The following is a 22,961-nucleotide window of genomic DNA, read 5'->3' as shown; positions in this document are numbered from 1 at the left end:
TATTTTATTTTATTTTATTTTTTGTAAACAATCTTACCCTTAATAACTACTTTAATGTTTTAAACTTTAAAATGATATAACTTTTGATTTGTATATTGGTTTTTAATAAAATTAGTAGTTTATGAATTCTCTCGTCAATATCAATTAAACAAGATCTATGTTGGTTATGAAATTCTTTAAAAAAAAAAATCAGAATTTTTTTTCCTATTGAAACTAACATAAATAGTAAAATTTTACTATGAATCAAAGTAAAATTTTACTATGAAACAAAGTAAAACTTTACTATTTAGGTCAATAACGACGGTAAATTTTTTTTTTTTTTTTTAAGAATTTCATAGCCAACCTAAATTTTATTTGATAGATCTTACTGAGGAGATTTTAAAAATACTAATTTTATTAAACCGACATCTAGATCAAAAGTTATATCATTTTAAAATTTGAAATATGAAATTAGTCACTAACGATATTTTGGTAATAATGGTGTGTGTTGGACTTTTCAAATAAAACTTTTTGTACTTGACTTTAATGCATTAAAGTTTTATTATGAGAGGATTTTGATCAAATCTCCCTTTTTTCTTTTACGGAATGAATTCAAAATGTTCAATTTTTTATGTATAAACATTTAATATTTGGTCAACTTTAATAATTTGAACAAAATAGTTTTATTCAAATGTAAGTAATCAAATAATGGGTAAACGTTCAACTCTTATTATCTAAACACGTGATGAACAAAGTCATCTTCCTAGTGATTATACGAACGAGATAATCAAAAAAAAAAAAAAAACCAAAAAGCCATTGTAAGTAGTAAATTGACATTTTCGTTATTGCATTGTTCCAAACCAACAATCTGAGTGTCATTCATGATGTGCAAATCTTCAAAACTAATTGATTTCAATGTTATTAAACCCTAAATCTTCAAAGGCAATAATGCTTTGAGTTTAGAAAATAAGTATACTGGACAAGAGAATAATGTGAGCTAATTGATAATGAATGATATCATGAGTGTAGTGTGCTAGATTATAATGTTAAAAATGATCACAGCTGAAAGATAGTAAAGAAATACAGTGTTTGTATATATCTATAGGTGATGGTGTGTAGAGAGTGTTTTATGTTTTCATAAATGAATTCTTTGAATTGGTATAATACAGATCCATATTTTCCTTAATGGCCTTTTTGTTTGAGGATATTATTGTAATATAGATTTAATAGCTCTAAAATCACCCTTAGAATTTGGTTGAGCACCCCAATTCTTAGGACACCCCAAGCCTAAATTTAAATTTTTTCTTTTGCACTTTGAACACCCCAATAATCCCAATCATACCCCTCCTCACCCCAACTGGACTCTAACCCAAACCCTAGTCTGACCAACCCTCCTGTTGCTGCTGCCATCACCAACCTCCTCACTTCTTCCTTTGCTTCGGTTAGCCTTTCCCCACCTCCATCATCCCTTTGGTCAGCCTTTTCTCGTTGTCACCGTCACGAACAATTCACTCTCTTTACAAATCGCACCGTTGTCCATCAGTCCTTGTTTTGATCTCCGTATTGACACCTTCACCCACATTTCTTCTTCTTTCAAAAACCTAGATCCAAAACCCTAGATGTTCGTGGCGGCGACGATGATGGGAATACAACAGTGGTGAAAAAGGAAGTGGCAGCGACAAACGAATATGGGGAGGTAGAAGGTGCCAAGTGGCTAGGGAAAGGGCTAGAAAAGGGATAAGAATGCTGTTAGGGTTAGGGATTTAAGTGAATATCTATTTTAGTAATTTAATTTTAGGGTAGAATGACATTTTAAAATTTGAAAAAGAAAAAAGAAAAAATTGATAGATGAGCTGCTTAATCAATGTTTTGGAACAAGGGTTACTATTTTCACTAGGGATAGCAATTTGAACCCGGCCCGACGGGGACCGGACCCCCCGACCCCAATCAGAATGGTTTTTCCTCGAAAAATACCCCCGTGGGGACGGGGATGGTATTCGAAATTAAATCCCCGATTAGTTTCGGACCGTGGATGGGGATAGCTTTCACAGCCCTAGACCTAGCCCGTCCCCGTTTCTCCCCGAAGTGAAATTACTATCATACCCCTTTATATATACATATATAAACCAAACCCAAAAAACAGACCCAATTCACTCACACGGCCTCACACGGCTTCTCATCTATCTCTCTCTCTCTCACTAAAAGCCTCCCTCCTCCGTCCCTGTCCTCCTCTCTTTCACCGCTGACGCTGATCTCATTCTCTCAGCTGTCCTCCTCTCCCTTCTCATCCACTATCCTCCTCTCCCTCCTTACATCACCGTTGAACTCAGATCTGCAAACTCAGATCTTGACCGTCAATGCCAAACTCAACGAAAACACCAAGTCTCCGATCTACCTCATGTGGCTTGGATCTCACTCCTCATGTTCGTCGTGTCGCCAGATCCTCTCATTCGATGATCTCTCTCTCTCTCTCTCTCTCTCTCTATCTTAGATATCTCTCTCAGAGGTCTCTCTCTCTCCCTTTGTGATGTTGATGATGTTGGTGTTGATGTTGTTCGATGATGATGTTGTTTGACGATGATGTTGCTGTTGCTAACTTGTTGTTTGGAATTTTTTTTTTTTTTTTTTTTTTTTTTGGTCTGAGGAACTTTCGGGGTCAGGGAAACCCGATCCTCGTTGGGGTTGGGGGACGGGGACGGGGATTGTGATAGGTTCCCCGTCGGGGATCGGGACCGGGGACGGGGACGGGGACAGAAAGTGTGCTCCCCGGCTCCGCCCCGGCCCGTTGTCATTCCTAATTTTCACATGCTTTATTTCTTTGGACCCCCCACTCTTTTATTTTTTTTATTACAATTTTGCCCCAAAATCAATTTCCATTTTTGACCCCATCTCTATCCTTCCAACCCCAACGCTAAGTCTAACCTCAATCCCAACCCCAACTCCAACTCCACTTCCACCTCCACCTCCACCTCCACCTCCACCTCTACCTCCACTCCGGCTGGAAGACTCATTCGCCAACCATACCAGTGCCTCCACACCGTCTCCCTCCTCTTAGTTTTCTTATTCTTTCTCTTCTTCTTCTTCTTCTTCTTCTCAAAATTGATCATTCCATCGCCATCACAATCGACACCACTAATCATCTTCCTACACTCGCTGATTGAGCATTCCTTGTCGAGGCTCTGAAGCATATTTATCAATTCCTTGGCAGAGATCAATCCATTCTTATCGATATCAAACCTAGAGAAAGCCTCGGCGAGATTCTCCAAATCCTCATCGGAATCAATGTCTTTCGTGTTGAGCTCGATGAACTCGTGGTTGCCGTCGATCTGCTTGATCATCGTCTAGAGCTCCTCGTCCGTGGCAATGTGATCGAAGTTGCCAAGGATCGAACCAAGTTCTGACAATGAGATCTTTCCATCGCTATTGATGTCGAATTTCTTGAAGACTTGCTTGATTTCTTCTTTGATTTGGGCACGAGAGTTAAGAGAGGAGTATCGTGAGCCCAAGTAAGAGGGGATCAAAGATGCAGAGATTAGTTTCTTCTTTCAATTGAATAGTTTTGGAAAACCCATTTTGTTTTTTGTTTTTTGGATTGGTTTGTGAATGAATTGGATCAAACAATGCAACAATGGAGAGTGAAGAAGGAGGTGGCAACGGAGGTTGGTGGCGGTGTGCCGTAGCGGAGGGTGTAATCGGAGCAAGCCGTTGTCATCAATGGCCATTGGAGATAGTGGCGGAAGTTGCCGGAGTTCATGTGGATGGGATTAAGGTTCAGGTTAGGATTAGGATTTGGAGTTACACACATAGTTGGTTTTAAGATTGGAATTAAAAAAATTAAATATATAAATTTCATTTTGTTTAGTGAAGGTTCACAAAAAAATGTAGAGATCAAAATAAAATGGTCGTAAATAACAGCCCTACTTAGATTACATTAGAGCCTCTCGTAGGTGACAACCCAAAATGTGATTTGACAAAACCGCCCTTGCAGTGCTGCTCTGATAAGCTTAGCTTTGAATGGCTTCAACTATAGAGTCCGGATTCTCGGCCGCCCTTCTCGGCGGCCGTCCCAACAGCCCCCCAAAACGACGTCGTTTTGGGGGTTTTTTTGATTTTTTTTTCTTTTTTCTTTTTTCTTCCTCGTTCGAACGAACCAGAGGGGAGGGGAGGGGAAGAAGAGAGAGAGAGGGAGGGGAGGGGAGCTGCCGGTGGGCCGGACTGGAGGGGGCCATAATCACCGGGGAAGGAGGAGGAGGAGGAGGCGGAGGTGGGCCGGAGGCGGAGGCGAGGCGACGATCGGATGGCTGGACGACCTGCGACAGCGGAGGCAAGGCGAGGCGAGGCGAGGCGACGATCGGACGACCTGCGACGGCGAGTCTTCGGCGAATCCGGACCCCCTCCCCTCCCCTTCCTCTCTCTCTTCTTCCCCCCCCTCCCCTTTGCTCTGGTTCTGCGAAGAAGGAAGAAGAAAGAAAGAAAAAAAAAATCAAAAAACTCCCAAAATGACGTCGTTTTAAAAGACTGTTGGGAACAATCGCCGAAAAGGGCAGTCGAGGATCCGGATTCTCAACTATAACCCACTAAGCTGTTTTGCAAGGTATCACAATCTGTTTTATGGATCTGCCACTCTCGGTCAAAGATCCCAAAGTGCCAATGCCTACAAGACAACCTTGTGCCCTACTATGTGCCCTACTATGCTTTTAAGGCAACGCAATGTGTCAGTTCTCTCTCACCCTCTCTTTACGATACCTTCTTTTCCATCTGCTTCTTTTTCAGTCGGGTACGTGTGCACTCATTTCTGCCAAACAATTTTTTCAGGGGAAGGTATCCTTTGACATGATTTTTACAGTTAAAAAATTAAAAAGTTATTAAAAAAATAAAAATGTTAATAATTCATATCAAAAGTTTAAAAAAAAAAATTATATTTTATACATCTTTTTATAAAAAGTCAAAAAATATCTCAAATATATTAATTTTTTTTATATTATATTTTAGTCAAAAAATCAAAAAGTTACTAAAAACGATTGTTCTCAAATTAGGCCTAAATTATAAAAAATAGTGCAATTTTGATATATAAAATGAGTAATATCAAACACAAATAAATTTGTATTATTTACACAGGAGAGTTGTATTATCATAAAAATATAATTTTTTTTATCATTGTTCCATTTAAAGGCAATTTTTTCAAAAAATATTACATGCATTATAGTTTTAATATAATTAAAGTGACCTCCCTTTTAATAAAATTAAATGGATTGAAATTAATGTGTATACAAAAATAGAAAAATGAACAACATAAAATATACATTTTTATATAAAATAGATAATAATTATACACACAAATTTCTTATTTGAAAAAATGAAGACAAAAAATTATTATAACAAATATAAATTTATTGATTTAAAATAATGTGGGTAGAATCTCTAATAAAATTTATAATCAAAGAAAATTCCCTAATTTTTCTCATTAAAAATTGATCCAAGTACTTGAGAGTTTATTCTTGAATTGAACGGGAAAATCTCCGCGAAGTATATTCCAATTTATAGGATTTTGATTTAAGAGCCGGACAACTTATTTCCAAATTAAAAGAAGTTTGAGTTGAATCTCCAAGCTTTATGGCTTTTGCAGATTTATAAGCTTCAGTGAAAAAACCTTTCGGGCTTTGGAGCTTTGATCTTATGCGGCTTGTTCTTATTTGATGTAAAATTTTGTCTCCACAAATTGATTTTGTGTATGTAAAATTGTGTATATAATTTTATTGGAGATCACCCCTATTTATAGACATGAGTGGAGGAGAGTCTTAATAGACTTCAATTTTTTTTTATAATTATTTTTAATTTTTGTAGAGATAAATATCAAAATATTATTTAATAGTGTATCATAATTTCATTAGCATGACACCCTCAATATGATAAGTGGCTTAATTTTATTAGCCAAAAGCTTATCATCTTGAAAACTGCATCGTTTTGACACGTGAAAACTTGTGATTTGACTATTTATGTAATATTAAATTAAGACTAATTAGATACATGCAAATATTTAGGAGTGGTTTGGCATGATCTAAATAAGTATACTTTTTGATTTTGTATGAAATATGTTTAGGTATGGGTTGGGTTTAAAGTGATGCGGTAGAGAGGTGATGTGATTTAAATAAGATGATGTGACTTAAATTGGATAGTGACTTTTTGACTTTTAAACTTTTTTAAAGTACTCCAAACAAGGCCTTAATTGAAAAAATTGGTCTAACATCTCTCTTCGACTTTGAGTAGTAGGAGAGGTCCACAAAATTTTTTTTTTTTTTTGTTAGTTAAGGTCCCTCATACCCTTTGTTTTTATTTTATTCAAAAAAAATATATATGAAATTTACCCTCATTCGTCTCTCTTCTCTCTCTTTCTCTATAGATTTGGGTTTATCTTTTCTCTCTCCACCATTTCTCTGATCTCTCTCTTCCCAAACCCTAGAACCTAAATCTACCATCGCCTCATTCTCCGACACCACCACCCCTGCCTCCTTCTACTCCAACGGCCACTTCATTGTCGTTGGCTCCCACTTTGGCCTTATCCATGTCTTCAACACCGTGTCCAGAACCCCCCTATGCCACCTTCGCAGCCACGCTCACACCGTCTACCTCGTCCGCTACCATGAGGTTGGGTCCTTGATTTATCTGCTAAAGAATAGGGAATTGGTGATCATGGACAACAATAAACTCAAAGATTTGGCGAAATTTGGAGGACCTACACAGGAATTTAAAGGACCTTCTGAGATTTCTCTATACCCCTGGGTTCTATTGTTATTCAAGAAGTTCATTGCTCTTGGGTTATAGGTTTTGAATGGTGCATCACATGGTAAAGAGAGAAAGTGGGTTTATTGACTACATTTATAAAGAAATTTCAAAGAAAATCAGATGTGCCAGATAAATCAATATGCAAGTAAATTTCTTTGACTACATTTGCAGGGAATGTAAATTTCTCTGACTACATTTGTAAAGAAATTTTATATGCAAGTCAGATTGCAAGTGTGTAATGGCCAAAGAATATCAACATCGCAAGGAAATTTCAGAGAAAATCATATGTGCTGGAGAAATCAACATATAAGTAAATTTTTCTGACTACTTTTACAGAGAATGTAAATTTCCCTTACTACATTTGCAAAACAATTTCAGTGAAAATCAAATATGCTAGAGAAATCAACATGCAAGTAAATTTCTCTGATTACATTTGTAGAGAATGTAAATTCTATTATTATAGAAAAATTTTATATGCAAATTAGATTGCAAGTGTGTAATGACCAAAGAAAATCAACATGGCAAAGAAATTTTAGAAAAAATCAAATATGTTAAGGAAATCAACTTGCAAGTGTGTAATGTGTGCAGTGAAAATCAAATGCACAAGGGAGTAGTATATGTGTAATGCCCAAAGAAATTCCAAACATAAACACACAAACACACTCAGAGAAATTCCAATGAGATTGTTGTGACAACCCCGTCACGTATTATGCTTTTAATCCTTTAACTTTGCATGTGTTTATATGCTTAGTGTGAATTTGAATGTTAATTATGTGCTTAATATGATTCTTGGATCCATATTTGTTAATCGTAAGAATATATGTTGTGATTTTGTTATAATCTAAAATTAAAAGCCTAAATGGTGTCAAAAATCGAAATTGGCTAGTTTATGGTACACACTCTATTTGAGGAGTACATCATAGAATTTCCCTTTTTGATATGGTTCAATTGAACTAAGCTGCTCTCAAGCTCGACTTAGTTTTGTTCATCACATATATAAACGAGCTCAATCTAGACTTTAAGCTCGTTTAATAAACAAGTTAAGCTTGAAGTAGAATAAGTTTGACTAATAAAGCTTAACTCGTTTATTATATAAATAGTAATATAAATATATATATATATATATATATTAAATAATGTCAAATATGTTATATATACATATTTTATTAATATTTGTAGAGGAAAAAAAATTAAAAGCCAATAAGGCTAATTGTTTTTTTTTTCTTTTTTTTTTTTTGTCTTTAGTGGATTTGTTTTTTAAAATTTTATTTTATTTTTTAAAATTTTTGATTTGTGTAGTTGAGTAGAACCTAAAAGTCAAAAGTTTTTTAAAAAATTAATTTTTTTTTTTACTGAAGACAATAAATAAGCCCAAAAAAAACAAAAACAAAAAAAACACTGAAAAAGCCAATCCCAAAAACTCACTTACTAAGCTGACTGAACTTGAATATTGAGCTCAATTTTTTATTCATTATAGAATTTTGAGCCAAGCTTGAATATGATCAGTATTAACAAGTCAAGTGGAACTCGAACTGGATTAATTTTGGAGTTGAGCTCAATACAAAATGAGTTAAGCTCGAGCACTCAAAGTTCAGGTCAACTTGACTAATTTTCAAGCAATCCCTCTGTCTAACATTAATTAGAAAATTTTGATACAATAATATATTATTTTTAAGTTCTTAGTTTTGTGTCGAACAAATAATACATTTAATTTGTGAAAAAAAATTAAAAATTTTGACAAATTTTGAGATGAGAATATTAAGTTCTCATTTATGTGTCGGATTTAAAACAAAGATTCTATTTACACACCAATAATCCTCTTAGTACACATCATTACTTAGTACACACACATATAATAATTATTAGGGTTTGAAAATATCTTCGTTCACACCTTAGCTTTTCATTTCTAACCCTAAAGCAGCATACCACTTGCTTGAGTACACACCTCACCCACACACTATAGATCTCCATTATCGACGTTGAAGACCTCCATCGCCTACAGAGGGTTTCATTCAGCTGGTACATTGTCGTCATTGAAGATCTTCATCGTCGCTGTTGGCTTGCTGGTGCATTGTCATCATTGATGATCTCTATTGTTGTTGTCATCTTGCTGGTGCATTGTTAGCATTGAAGATCTCCAAAAATCTGCGATTCGCACATTTGATTCTCACCTTGATCTGTTTTTCTTATCTGCTTTTGATTTGGTTACCGATTCACCTTCCATATCAATTTTTACTTCGAGTTTGGCTCAACACTGGTGTGGGATCCCTTTCCCGACAGCTCGACCCATTCCTCTAAGTCTAATGCTCACCAAAATAACTGGGGTGCAATGTGAGATATGTGCGAATGGTCTAGACTTAGCATATTTGATGAAAATCTATTGATCATACAGGAGTGCTAAATATAGATCAAATATGAGACATAGAGTCGCTATCTAATCTTTTATAGAAAACTAGGAAATCCTAACTCATGCCAAAGGCCATTGCCATCACAACCAAAGAATTTGATCAGGGAGTGTAGATATAAGAGGAGAAATGTCATAAATTAAGTATCCCTGCTCACCTGATAAAATATTGGCATCTACTAGTTCTTGATAGGAGAATTATTACCACAATATGATCATATAACCATATTATTAATGTTATCTTTACTATGTGAAGCAAACAAATATGGACAAAATCACCTACTTTGAAATACTCTAATCTCTCGCGATTTGAAATGGGTTTGAAAGCAGAAATCTCATAGAAATACGAGATAACTAGCGTGCGAAAAGATCAAAATCATTCTAACTTAGGCAATGAGACCTCCATGCAATGAGTAATCACAGAGATATATCACATAACCACATAGCTTCATGGTAGCATGCTAGACATTATAAGAAGCCAACACACACAAGATGCAAAAGAAAAGAGAAAAGCTCACCTAGTACTTCTCTGCACCATGTCACGAGCATAAGGGGTTAGAAATCTATGCATAATTCTAAATGCAAGACTAAATGGTATGTAAAGTGTGGACTCGCCTTTTTCTGCGCCCCGTCTTTCGGAAAGGGTTTGAAAAGAAGGCCTCACAGTTCGGGCTCCTATGGTTCTGAATCTAGTCTCACAAGTGCAATGTGAAACTGATAAACACCAAAGAGTCCAAATCCGGCAAACCTTTGAGAAAAATTGATTTTAAATCAAATAATGTCAAAATTGGACTGCTTTGCCAGATACAGAGTCGCCACCTAAATATTTTATTTTGGAAAAATTTAAGAAACCCTGACTCGTGCCAAAGGCCACGTGTCTGTCATCACCAAAGTTTCCTCGGCTCGGGAACTTAGGTACGAGAGGGGAAGGTCCTGAAATGAGCATCCCCACTCGCCCAATCAAAGATTGGCCTCTACTAATCATGATATGTTGTTTTATAAATATTATGTGTTCTTGTTCCGGTTATTAGGCTAGCTTTACTATGTGACGCACACAAGCAAGTATAGACTAGAATCGCAAGAATTGGAACAACTCAACTCATATTTGTTTTCGAAAATAGTTTGAATTTTCCACCCTCAAGTGGGCTTAAAAACGCGGATTTGCCACCAAACAAGATGGGCTTAAAACACTAATTTTCCACTTAACAAAGTGGGCTTAAAACACACATTTGTTTAATCATTCTAATTCAACCAACAAGCCTTCATCCACAGGCATTCATACAGTTGAGCATTTAAGCACATAGCCTCATGGCAAGCATGCGAAACATGGCGATCATAATCATGCAAGTATGCTAAAGCATAAAAACTTACCGAATACTCCAAGCCAAAATAAAAACTAGTTAGAAAAATGCATGATCCTAACTATACAAGATGTCTAATGCAACACATGCAATGATATAACTAAATAGGCTCGGCTACCTAATCATGGTATTTGCAACACTTTGATATCATGCTTTGAAACACGTATTCAAATAAGTGTATTGAAATTGCGATGTAGTTTGAATGATACGCCGAGCCTCGGTGTATGCAATACAAATGAATGGATGCAAGAATCCGATATGCTAAGTCGAAATATGTCCCTAATCTAACCATTGAAAGAGATTAAATAAAAAGGAGAAAGACGTGGGGTTGGAAGACATACACACACGCACGCACACTTTATTACAACATTATGCTCCCGCGAAGGAGGGTCCGAACGAATAAGCTAAGCTAACTAGGTACACTAATTAAGCTAAGCTATTACAAAACAAGACTAATTAACTATTCTAGTTAACTAATTATTACAACATGATATTTAACTAACTATTCTAAGCTAATTAGATATTACAAAACGAATTAATTAGCTAAATAAGTACAACACTTGCATGAACGAATTAGCTACAACTAACTAATAAAGCAATTAAACGGCCTCAAGGGACGAGGGATGCATACATGCTCAAATTCTCCTCCCAAAAATGCCACCGCCTTGCCATTGCAACCTCTGTTTGCACGTGCTCGAACACCCACAGTGCTGCCAACTTCCAGAATGTCTCTGCTCCAATTCAAGAACACACTTGTGCAAAATTTCATTTCTGGCCGGTCAGCTACCAATGGTGGCCGGTCGGCTACTGCTGGTGACCGTCGGCCACCCCTTCCCTGAACTTCTTCTTTTCCTGCAATAGAGAACAAACAGAGGCAAAGCAGTGTATTCTCATGGAGTGTATGTACTGTTGCTCTCCTTATCATCACACAAGCTCAAAGGAGAGTAACTCTTTGCCCTCGAACCATCAACCAAGCATTTCCATGCATGATGGCTAAGGAACCAAGTTTGTACAAGCTTAATGAGTGCAAAACAAGACTCAACAAAATCATAACCCTATCATGTATGATCAAGTGTGATGGTGACCAAGAAAAGTGGCACGTTTCATCACTTTGAGTATGAAACGTCCCATTTTTCTCGTGTTCGAATTAACGTCCGATTCGAACATGTGCAATGCTACACAAAAGATGCTTTATCTTACCTCTTTTACTTATTCATTTTTATTTACTCATTTTAGCTTACCAATCCATTCTTTAATTGATTAGTCCAAAAAGTGAGTGCCCTCTAATTGAAAATAGGCTTAAACCACAAGTGTCTTGAGCATGAAAGAGACCTCATGCCGTTGATAATGAACTTCTGAAGGAATTAAACCATTAAGCATGAATGTCTCCACTTCACACTCAAACCAACAAGGGATTCAAAACCACTTTCAAAATATATGAAAGAGTGAAGCATAGAGGGAGATTACAGAGATTTCAGTGCTAAAAATGAAGTGTAAAATGACACTAAAGCATGCAAGCAACTCATGCAATTCATGTTAAAAAGCCTAAAACATTAAGCTAGTGAAGCCTCTTTACACTACAACCACACAATATAAGCCTTAAAGGACCAAACCAGCTCAAAATAGAGCTAAAGCCAGTCAAGTAGCAAAAACATGCTGAGATTAAGGTACAAAATACTAGAAAAACATGCTCACATGTTAAGCTATCTAGGCATGCGAATAAGACACAATGAGGGGAGGCTACCCCCTCCAATTTTGGACTTCAAAACAAGGTTTTTGCCACTGAAATAACTCTAAATTTCAGTGGTTTAAAGGCTCAAAAATTTTGATTTGAATATGCTAAAAGATGGTGCAAAAGTCTACACAACTAAGCAACAAGAATGGTGGATCACCCCTTAACACAAAATTACCTCAAACCATTATGTTAAGCCTCAAAAAACAGAGTTTTTTGTAGTTGAAAACCAGCTCAAAAATAATACAAAAGGATGGCAAAATAAGTAGTCAAAGCAAGTACAATAAGCAAGTGAACTACCTCTTGAAGCTCAAGCACAAAACAGCCCAAATTACAGCTCAAACCTCCTACAAGAGTTCAAACTAAACTCCAAAGAACCTCAGCTCCAAGGTGAGAGTGCTTGGATAAGGCTTGATGTGCAACGGTGTAAAGAAACTAGACTTTAAGGCACAAAATAAAAAGAGAGAGAGAGAGAGAGAGAGAGAAATTTGATCCAAATTTTCTAGCCCCTCCAAATAGGAAAGAGCACCCCCTATATATAGAAAACCAAGGTTAAAGCTTGAATTCATCCTACCATACACCTATATAAAGATGCAGTTCAGTGAACAACAACTAGCACAACTGGCAAACAAATATCTAAAAAAAGAGACAAATGGCCATCGGCCACCGTATGTGGCCGACAGCCACAACTAGTGGCCAACAAGGCCTAGGACTGGCCAACAAGTTCCCTCCCCCTTCCAGGCAAGAGGCAACAAGGTTTTGGCCCAAAAACAAAGCACAAAACAATCAAGGTTCAAGGCCCAAAGTCAGGGCGTTCCGCCGAGGACTTCGGGTGCCCAAAACGAACACAAACAAGCACAATCATCAAGTGCACAAACGATGACATCCAAGTCTTAAAGACAGTAAAAAATGGGGTGTCTACATAAAGGAAATAAGAAGAAAACTCATTAGGCACTCCAGCCAAGTGTGATAAAAGATAACTAGCTAGAAAAATGCATAATCCTAGATATGATAATCTACAAAATGCAAACACATACATTAAATGAATCCTACGTGCCTTATTTCCACTAAGGATAACATATGGATTATCAAGAGAAGCACACCACATAATGATATCTACTAAGACAATAATTCGGGCTCAGATGCATGAACCTAATCTAATCATGTGAATGTCATGATGACAACTCAATATCAAAGTGAAGTAAATAAGCTTAAAATGATAGAGAGAGAGGGAGAGAGGGGCAGTGAGAGAAGAAACTCAGTCCAACACACATGACACTCTAACGAGGATAAGGAGGTCCTAGCCTTTATACGCATGGAAACAAGCATAGACTGCTTGAATCCATGAAAAAGAGTTTTAAGAAGGTAGGTCCAACTTATTTTCATGAAGGAAACTATGCCTCTGTTTCTATATTATCAATAATCAACAGAACTAAGAAATAAAGAAGGCTCTGATGAGTATAGAGAGATTCTAGCCATCTAACACATGAATAAGGGTATAAACTACTCAAATTCATGAAGAAGAGTGACGAGAGGAGAGATTCGGTCTATTCTCATGAAGGAAACCCTACTTGGGCTTCTATAGCAACAAAACTCAACAAAGCAATAGAATAAAGAAGGCTCTGATGAGGATAGAGAGATTCTCCCCCTCCAACAAATGAATACAGGTATAAACTACCCAAATTCATGAAAAAGAGTTATGAGCGGGGAGATTTGGTCTATTCTCATGGAGGAAACCCTACATGGGCTTCTATTGCAACAAAAATCGACAAAACAATAAATGAGGGAAACTTTATTGAGAATGGAGAGATTCTCATCATCCAACACATGAATAAGGGTATAAACTATCCAAATTCATGAAAATAGAATACGAAGAGGAAAGAATCTAACCATTCTTATAGAGGAAGCTATGCATGGGCTTCTAACCCATAATAAAGTAAGAAAATGGAAGTTAGACTTGGGCAAAGTCTTTATACAGGCCTCAAATTACTACAGAAAAGAAGTGGAAGAAGAGAATCCAACTAAGCTATTAATAACAACCCAACAATGATCTCAAGATCTCAAGAAAATTTCTTATAAAAAAATTTAAAAAAAAAAAAAAAAGAAAAGGAAAAGAGATTGGACGTGCGAGAAATCTAAAATGGAAGTAGGAATTACCTCTAAAACTAGCAGAGATAGGGCCTAAGCAGGTCACAAGCTTCAATCCAAGCTCCCTCAAGCAGATGAAGATCTTTAGCTCTAAATCTCCAAGTTAAGAAATGAAGAAGATCGTCTAAGCGTGTAGGTATATAGAATATGTATAAAGCTCAATGTTCAAATCAACTAATGAACTAGCCAACTAAATTCATCAATCTCTCCAAGAATATGGTTTATATAGGCTTGGGGTGCTTAGAATATGCTATTTTGTCCCCAAGGATCCATGCGGCATATTCTAAGATGCTAGGGGACACTTCATGAGAAATTTGTCTGGCTGACGTCAATAGGTTTTCGCCGGACAAAAGTTGTATAGCCGACCAACAGTAGTCTGTCGTGTTTTCTTAAAAAAGGTCCGTCAAAGCAAGAAAGGGTCCAAATGTGCTTATCCAGATAGATGTTATCCGAATGTGCTTATTCGGACTAAAGTTGTCCGTCATGTTTCTAAAAAATTGTCTGGCTAACCAAGAGATATCCGGACATTTTTCTCAAAAGGTTTCCCCATCTTTTCATTCATTCTGACTTTCTAAGCTTTCTTTTATGAAAAGTAGCTCAACACTTTTCATAAACACAACGCTAGGAATGACCAAAACAAATGAGAAGGTACCACTCGCCTAAAAAATCACTTAGAAAAATAGGTTTGAAGGTCTAGAAGAAAACTATTTGGTCAATACATGTGTAGGAATGTTTGTCTCTTTTCATCCCTGACTTGTGCTCGAAACGATCTTTGCTTTCATCATTGGCAGCTCTTCATAGAACGCATAAGTTTTAAGGCCAGTCAAAAATAGGCTGTCTACAACTGGTTGTCTGGAACATAATGATATCGTACCAAAAAAAAAAAAAAAAAAAATTTGAACAAATTGAATATGTTCAAAATATTTATGTTGAATAAAATTAATAAGTTCATACTTTATATGTTGAACAACTTTTACTCGTTCATACTTATTATGTTGAACATTTCTTGCATATTTATTTTTATTCTGTTGAACATATTTAAGATATATCCTTAGTCTTGTACAACTGCTACCATAGTTCCAAGTCTTGAACACAACACAAAACCATTTCTCAACTTCTCGTACCCAACTGAGTAATGCTTCTTTACTTTTGAAAACCTACATTTAATAGGAAAACAAGTTTAGTACATTTCCAAAATGAAAAACAAAATAATAAAAAAAAAGCTATCCATTTATATTGTCTTGAAACATGAATGTACCTCTTTAGTAACAAATTAACTTGTGTAGTCAACAACAATTAGTTAAAACATTGAGTCGGTACAAAATTCTGCAAAAAAAATTAATAAAAAAATAATTTCATGAATACAGAATGGAACAAACTTAATATGTTCAAAAATTTATATTTAAAAAATAATAAAAGTTTAATATTCTTTTAGGAATATTTGGCCAAAAGTCCCTTATTAGTCCCTTTTAAAGTGAAAAGGACAGTCCAAACTTTTTTAATTTGTAAGCCCCTGAAGAAGAAGTGTCTCTTTCATCAAAGACAAACAAATTTGTTTCTATTTTATTTTATTTTTTGTAAACAATCTTACCCTTAATAACTACTTTTATGTTTCAAACTTTAAAATGATATAACTTTTGATTTGTATATTGGTTTTTAATAAAATTAGTAGTTGAAAAATTCTCTCGTCAATATCTACTAAACAAGATCTATGTTGGCTATGAAATTCTTTAAAAAAAAAAAATCGTAATTTTTTTTCCTATTAAAACTAACATTAATAGTAAAATTTTATTATGAATCAAAGTAAAATTTTACCATGAAACAAAGTAAAACTTTACTGTTTACGTCAATTACGACAGTATTTTTTTATTGTTATTATTTTTTTAAGAATTTCATAGTCAACCTAAATTTTATTTGATAGATCTTGATGAGAAGATTTTAAAAATACTAATTTTATTAAACCAACATCTAGATCAAAAGTTATATCATTTTGAAATTTGAAATATAAAATTAACTAACGATATTTTGGTAATAATGGTATGTGTTGGACTTTTCAAAGAAAACTTTTTGTACTTGACTTTAATGCATTAAAGTTTTATTATGAGGGGATTTTGATTAAATCTCCCTTTTTTCTTTTAAGGAAAATGAATTCAAAATGTTCAATTTTTTTATGTATAAACATTCAATATTTGGTCAACTTTAATAATTTGAACAAAATAGTTTTGTTCAAATATAAATAATCAAATAATGGGTAAACGTTCAACTCTTATAATCTGAACACATGATGAACAAAGTCATCTTCCTAGTGATTATACGAATGAGAAAAAAAAAAAAAAAAAAAAAACCAAAAAGCCATTGTAAGTAGTAAATTGACATTTTCATTATTGCATTATTCCAAACCAACAATCTGAGTGTCATTCATGGTGTGCAAATCTTCAAAACTAATTGATTTCAATATTCTTAAACCCTAAATCTTCGAAGGTAATAATGTTTTGAGTTTAAAAAATCAGTATACTGAAGAAGAGAATAAGGTGTGCTAATTGATAATGAATGATATCATGAGTGTAGTATGCTAGATTATAATGTTGAAAATGATCAAAGTTGAAAGATAATAATGAAATACAGTGTTTGTATATATCTATAGATGATTGTGTGTAAAGGGTGTTTTATGTTTTCATAAATGAATTCTTTTAATTGGTATAATACATATCCATATTTTTCTTAATGATCTTTTTATTTAAGGCTATTATTGTAATATAGATTTAATAGCTCTAAAATCATCCTAAGAATTTGGTTGAGCACCCCAATTCTTAGGACACCCCAAGCCTAAATTTAAATTTTTTCTTTTGCACTTTGAACACCCTAATAATCCCAATCACATCCCTCATCACCCCAACTGGGCTCTAACCCAAACCCTAGCTCCAGCAGCCTCTTCTACCTCCGACCAACCCTCATGTTGCCATCACCATCACCAACCACCTCACTTCTTCCTTTGTTTCGGTTAGCCTCTCTCCACCTCCATTATCTCTTTGGTTAGCCTCCTCTTGCTGTCACCGTCACAAACAATTCACTCTCTTTACAAATCGCGCCGTTGTCCATCAATCCTTGTTTTGATCTCCGTCTTGACACCTTCACCCACATTTCTTCTTATTTTAAAATCCTAGATCCAAAACCCTAGATGTTCGCGGCGACAACAATAGGAATACAACAGTGGCGAAGAAGGAAGTGGCAGCGACAAACGAATATGGGGAGGCAAGAGGTGGCAAGTGGCTATGGAAATGGCTAGAAAAGGGATAAGAATGTTGTTGGGGTTAGGGATTTAAGTGAATATCTATTTTAGTAATTTAATTTTAGGATAGAACGACATTTTAGAATTAAAAAAAAAGAAAAAAGAAAAAACTGATAGATGAGGTTCTTAATCAATGTTTTGGAACAAAGGTTACTATTGTCACATACTTGATTTCTTCAGACCCCCTACTCTTTTATTTTTTTTTATTTCAATTTTGCCCCAACATCAATTTCTATTTTTGACCCCATCTCTATCCTTCCAACCCCAACCCTAAGCCTAACCCCAATCCCAATCCCAACCCCAACCCCACCTCCGCCTCCACTCCGGCTAGTAGCCTCCTTCGGCAACCATTCCAATGCCTCTATATCGTCTCCCTCCTCTTCTTCTTCTTTTTCTTCTTCTTCATCTCAAAACTGATCATTCCATCGCCATCACAATCAACACCACTGATCATCTTCTTACACTCGCTGATCGAGCATTCCTTGTCGAGGCTCTGAAGCATATTGATCAATTGCACGGCAGAGATCAATCCATTCTTATCGATATCAAACATAGAGAAAGCCTCGGCGAGATTCTCCAAAACCTCATCGGAATCAATGTCTTTGGTGTTGAGTTCGATAAACTTGCTGAGATCGATGCATTCATCATTATTGTCGTCGATCTGCTTGATCATCATCTAGAGCTCCTCGTCCGTGGTGATGTGACCAAAGCTGCCAAGGATCGAATCGAGTTCTGACAATGAGATCTTTCCATTGCTATTAACGTCGAATTTCTTGAAGACTTGCTTGATTTCTTCTTTGATCTGGGCACAAGAGTTGAGAAAGGAGGATCGTGAGCCCAAGAAAGAGGGGATCAAAGATGCGGAGATTAGTTTCTTCTTTTAATTGAACAGTTTTGGAAAATCCATTTTGTTTTTTGTTTTTTGGATTGGTTTGTGAATGAATTGAATCAAACAATGCAACAATGGAGAGTGAAGAAGGAGGTGGCAACAGAGGTTGGTGGCGGCGTGCCGTAGCGGAGGGTGTAACCGGAGCAAGCCGTTGTCATCAATGGCTACTGGAAATAGTGGCAGAAGTTGTTGGAGTTCATGTAGATGGGATTAAGGTTCAGATTAGGGTTAGGATTTGGAGTTATGGACACCGTTGGTACTAAGATTGGAATTTAAACAAATAAATAAATAAACTTCATTTTAATGAAGGTTCAAAAAAAATGTCGAGACCAAATTAAAAAGGTCGAAAACAACAGCCCTACTTAGATTACATTAGAGCCTCTCGTAGGTGACAACCCAAAATGTGATTTGGCAAAACCGCCCTCGCAGAGCTGCTTTGATAAGCTTAGCTTTGAATGGCTTCAACTATAAGCCACTAAGCTGTTTTGCAAGGCATCACAATCTGTTTTATGGATCTGCCACTCTCGGTCAAAGATCCCAAAATGCCAATGCCTACAAGACAACCTTGTGCCCTACTATGTGCCCTACTATGCTTTTAAGGCAACGCAATGTGTCAGTTCTCTCTCTCCCACTCTTTACAATACCTTCTTTTCCATCTGCTTCTTTTTCAGTCAGGTACGTGTGCACTCATTTCTGCCAAGCATTTTTTTTAGGTTATTATACCGACCTTTCATGTTTTAAGAAAATAAAAAAAAAAAATTACAAATACATAAGACAATTATAAAATAATTATATTATAAATAAAAAAAATAGTGCAATTTTGATATATAAAAAGAGTTATATTAAACACATAAATAAATTTGTATTATCTACACAGGAGAGTTGTACTATCATAAAAATATAATTTTTTTATCACTGTTTCATTTAAAGGCAATTTTTTCAAAAAATATTATATGCATTATAGTTTTAATATGATGAAAGTGACCTCTCTTTTAATAAAATTAAATGGATTGAAATTAATGTGTATGGTACAAAAACAGAAAAATAAACAACATAAAATATACATTTTTATATAAAAGAGATAATAATTATACACACAAATTTCTTATTTGAAAAAATGAAGACAAAAAATTATTATAACAAATATAAATTTATTGATTTAAAATAATGTGGGTAGAATCTCTAATAAAATTTATAATCAAAGAAAATTCTCTAATTTTTCTCATTAAAAATTGATGCAAGTACTTGACAGTTTATTCTTGAATTGAACGGGAAAATCTCCGCGAAGTATATTCCAATTGATAGGATTTTGATTTAAGAGCCAGACAACTTATTTCCAAATTAAAAGAAGTTTGAGTTGAATCTCCAAGCTTTATGGCTTTTGCAGATTTATAAGCTTCAGTGAAAAAACCTTTCGGGCTTTGGAGCTTTGATCTTATGCGGCTTGTTCTTATTTGATGTAAAATTTTGTCTCTACAAATTGATTTTATGTATGTAAAATTGTGTATATAATTTTATTGGAGATCACCCCTATTTATAGACATGAGTGGAGGAGAGTCTTAATAGACTTCAATTTTTTTGATAATTATTTCTAATTTATGTAGAGATAAATATCAAAATATTATTTAATAGTGTGTCATAATTTCATTAGCTTGACACCCTCAATATGTTAAGTGGCTTAATTTTATTAGCCAAAAGCTTATCATCTTGAAAACTGCATCGTTTTGACAGGTGAAAACTTGTGATTTGACTATTTATGTAATATTAAATTAAGACTAATTAGACATATGTCAATATTTAAGGGTGGTTTGGCATGATTTAAATAAGTACACTTTTTGATTTTTTATGAAATATGTTTGGGTATAGGTTGAGTTTAAAGTGATGCGGTAAAGAGGTGATGTGATTTAAATAAGATGATGTGACATTAATTGGATAGTGACTTTTTAATTTTTTAGCTTTTTTAAAGTACTCCAAACAAGGCCTTAATTGAAAAAATTGGTCTAACATCTCTCTTCAACTTTGAGTAGTAGGAGAGGTCCACAAATTTATTTATTTTTTTTTGTTAGTTAAGGTCCCTCATACCCTTTGTTTTTATTTTATTCAAAAAAAATATATATGAAATTTACCCTCATTCGTCTCTCTGCTCTCTCTTTCTCTATAGATTTGGGTTTATCTTTTCTCTCTCCACCATTTCTCTGATCTCTCTCTTCCCAAACCCTAGAACCTAAATCTACTATCTCCTCATTCTCCGACACCACCACCCCCACCTCATTCTACTCCAACGGCCACTTCATTATCGTTGGCTCCCACTTTGGCCTTATCCATGTCTTCAACGCCGTGTCCAGAACCCCCCTATGCCACCTTCGCAGCCACGCTCACACCGTCTACCTCGTCCGCTACCATGAGGTTGGGTCCTTGATTTATCTGCTAAAGACTAGGGAATTGGTGATCATGGACAACAATAAACTCAAAGATTTGGCGAAATTTGGAGGACCTACACAGGAATTTAAAGGACCTTCTGAAATTTCTCTATGCCCCCGGGTTGTATTGTTATTCAAGAAGTTCATTACTCTTGGGTTATAGGTTTTGAATGGTGCATCAAATGGTAAAGAGAGAAAGTGGGTTTATTGACTACATTTATAAAGAAATTTCAAAGAAAATCAGATGTGCCAGATAAATCAATATGCAAGTAAATTTCTTTGACTACATTTGCAGGGAATGTAAATTTCTCTGACTACATTTGCAGGGAATGTAAATTTCTCTGACTACATTTGCAAAGAAATTTTATATGCAAGTCAGATTGCAAGTGTGTAATGGCCAAAGAATATCAACATCGCAAATAAATTTCAGAGAAAATCATATGTGCTGGAGAAATCAACATATAAGTAAATTTTTTTGACTACTTTTACAGAGAATGTAAATTTCCCTTACTACATTTGCAAAACAATTTCAGAGAAAATCAAATATGCTAAAGAAATCAACATGCAAGTAAATTTCTCTAATTACATTTGCAGAGAATGTAAATTCTATTATTATAGAAAAATTTTATATGCAAATTAGATTGCAAGTGTGTAATGACCAAAGAGAATCAACAGGGCAAAGAAATTTTAGAAAAAATCAAATATGTTAGAGAAATCAACATGCAAGTGTGTAATGTGTGCAGTGAAAATCAAATGCACAAGAGAGTAGTATATGTGTAATGCCCAAAGAAATTCCAAACATAAACACACAAACACACTCGGAGAAATTCCAATGAGATTGTTGTGACAACCCCGTCACGTATTATGCTTTTAATCCTTTAACTTTGCATGTGTTTATATGCTTAGTGTGAATTTGAATGTTAATTATGTGCTTAATATGATTCTTGGATTCATATTTGTTAATTGTAAGAATATATGTTGTGATTTTGTTATAATCTAAAATTAAAAGCCTAAATGGTGTCAAAAATCAAAATTGGTTAGTTTATGGTACACACTCTATTTGAGGAGTACATCATAGAATTTCCCTTTTTGATATGGTTCAATTGAACTAAGCTACTCTCAAGCTCGACTTAGTTTTGTTCATCACATATATAAACGAGCTCAATCTAGATTTTAAGCTCGTTTAATAAACAAGTTAAGCTTGAACTAGAATAAGTTTGACTAATAAAGCTTAACTCGTTTATTATATAAATAATAATATATATATATATATATATATTAAATAATGTCAAATATGTTATATATACATATTTTATTAATATTTGTAGAGGAAAAAAAAATTAAAAGCCAATAAGGCTAATTGTTTTTTTTTTTCTTTTTTTTTTGTGTTTAGTGGATTTGTTTTTTAAAATTTTATTTTATTTTTTAAAAATTTTGATTTGTGTAGTTGAGTAGAACCTAAAAGTCAAAAGTTTTTTAAAAAATTAATTTTTTTTTTTTTTTTTACTGAAGACAATAAATAAGCCCAAAAAAAAACACTGAGAAAACCAATCCCAAAAACTCACTTACTAAGCTAACTGAACTTGAATATTGAGCTCAATTTTTTATTCATTATAGAATTTTGAGCCAAGCTTGAATATAATCAGTATTAACAAGTCAAGTGGAACTCGAACTGGATTAATTTTGGAGTTGAGCTCAATACAAAATGAGTTAAGCTCGAGCACTCAAAGTTCAGGTCAACTTGACCAATTTTCAAGCAATCCCTCTGTCTAACATTAATTAGAAAATTTTGATACAATAATATATTATTTTTAAGTTCTTATTTTTGTGCCGAACAAATAATACATTTAATTTGTGAAAAAAAATTAAAAATTTTGACAAATTTTGAGATGAGAATATTAAGTTCTCATTTATGTGTCGGATTTAAAACAAAGATTCTATTTACACACCAATAAT

At 34.7% G+C, this 22,961-nt stretch overlaps 2 pseudogenes; both read right to left on the bottom strand.

The window, feature by feature from the left end:
- Window positions 1–2,870: 2,870 nt before the first annotated feature.
- On the bottom strand, window positions 2,871–3,551 carry LOC114278089 (putative calcium-binding protein CML25 pseudogene; annotated as a pseudogene).
- A 14,425-nt stretch (window positions 3,552–17,976) lies between these two features.
- LOC114278096 (putative calcium-binding protein CML25 pseudogene) lies at window positions 17,977–19,241 on the bottom strand (annotated as a pseudogene).
- Window positions 19,242–22,961: the final 3,720 nt, after the last annotated feature.

Source organism: Camellia sinensis, chromosome 6, assembly GCF_055761805.1.
Source record: "Camellia sinensis isolate YWXY chromosome 6, ASM5576180v1, whole genome shotgun sequence".
NCBI lineage: Eukaryota > Viridiplantae > Streptophyta > Magnoliopsida > Ericales > Theaceae > Camellia > Camellia sinensis.
The sequence above is the reverse complement of the archived record's forward strand: the minus strand, read 5'-3'. Positions and strand labels throughout refer to the sequence as shown.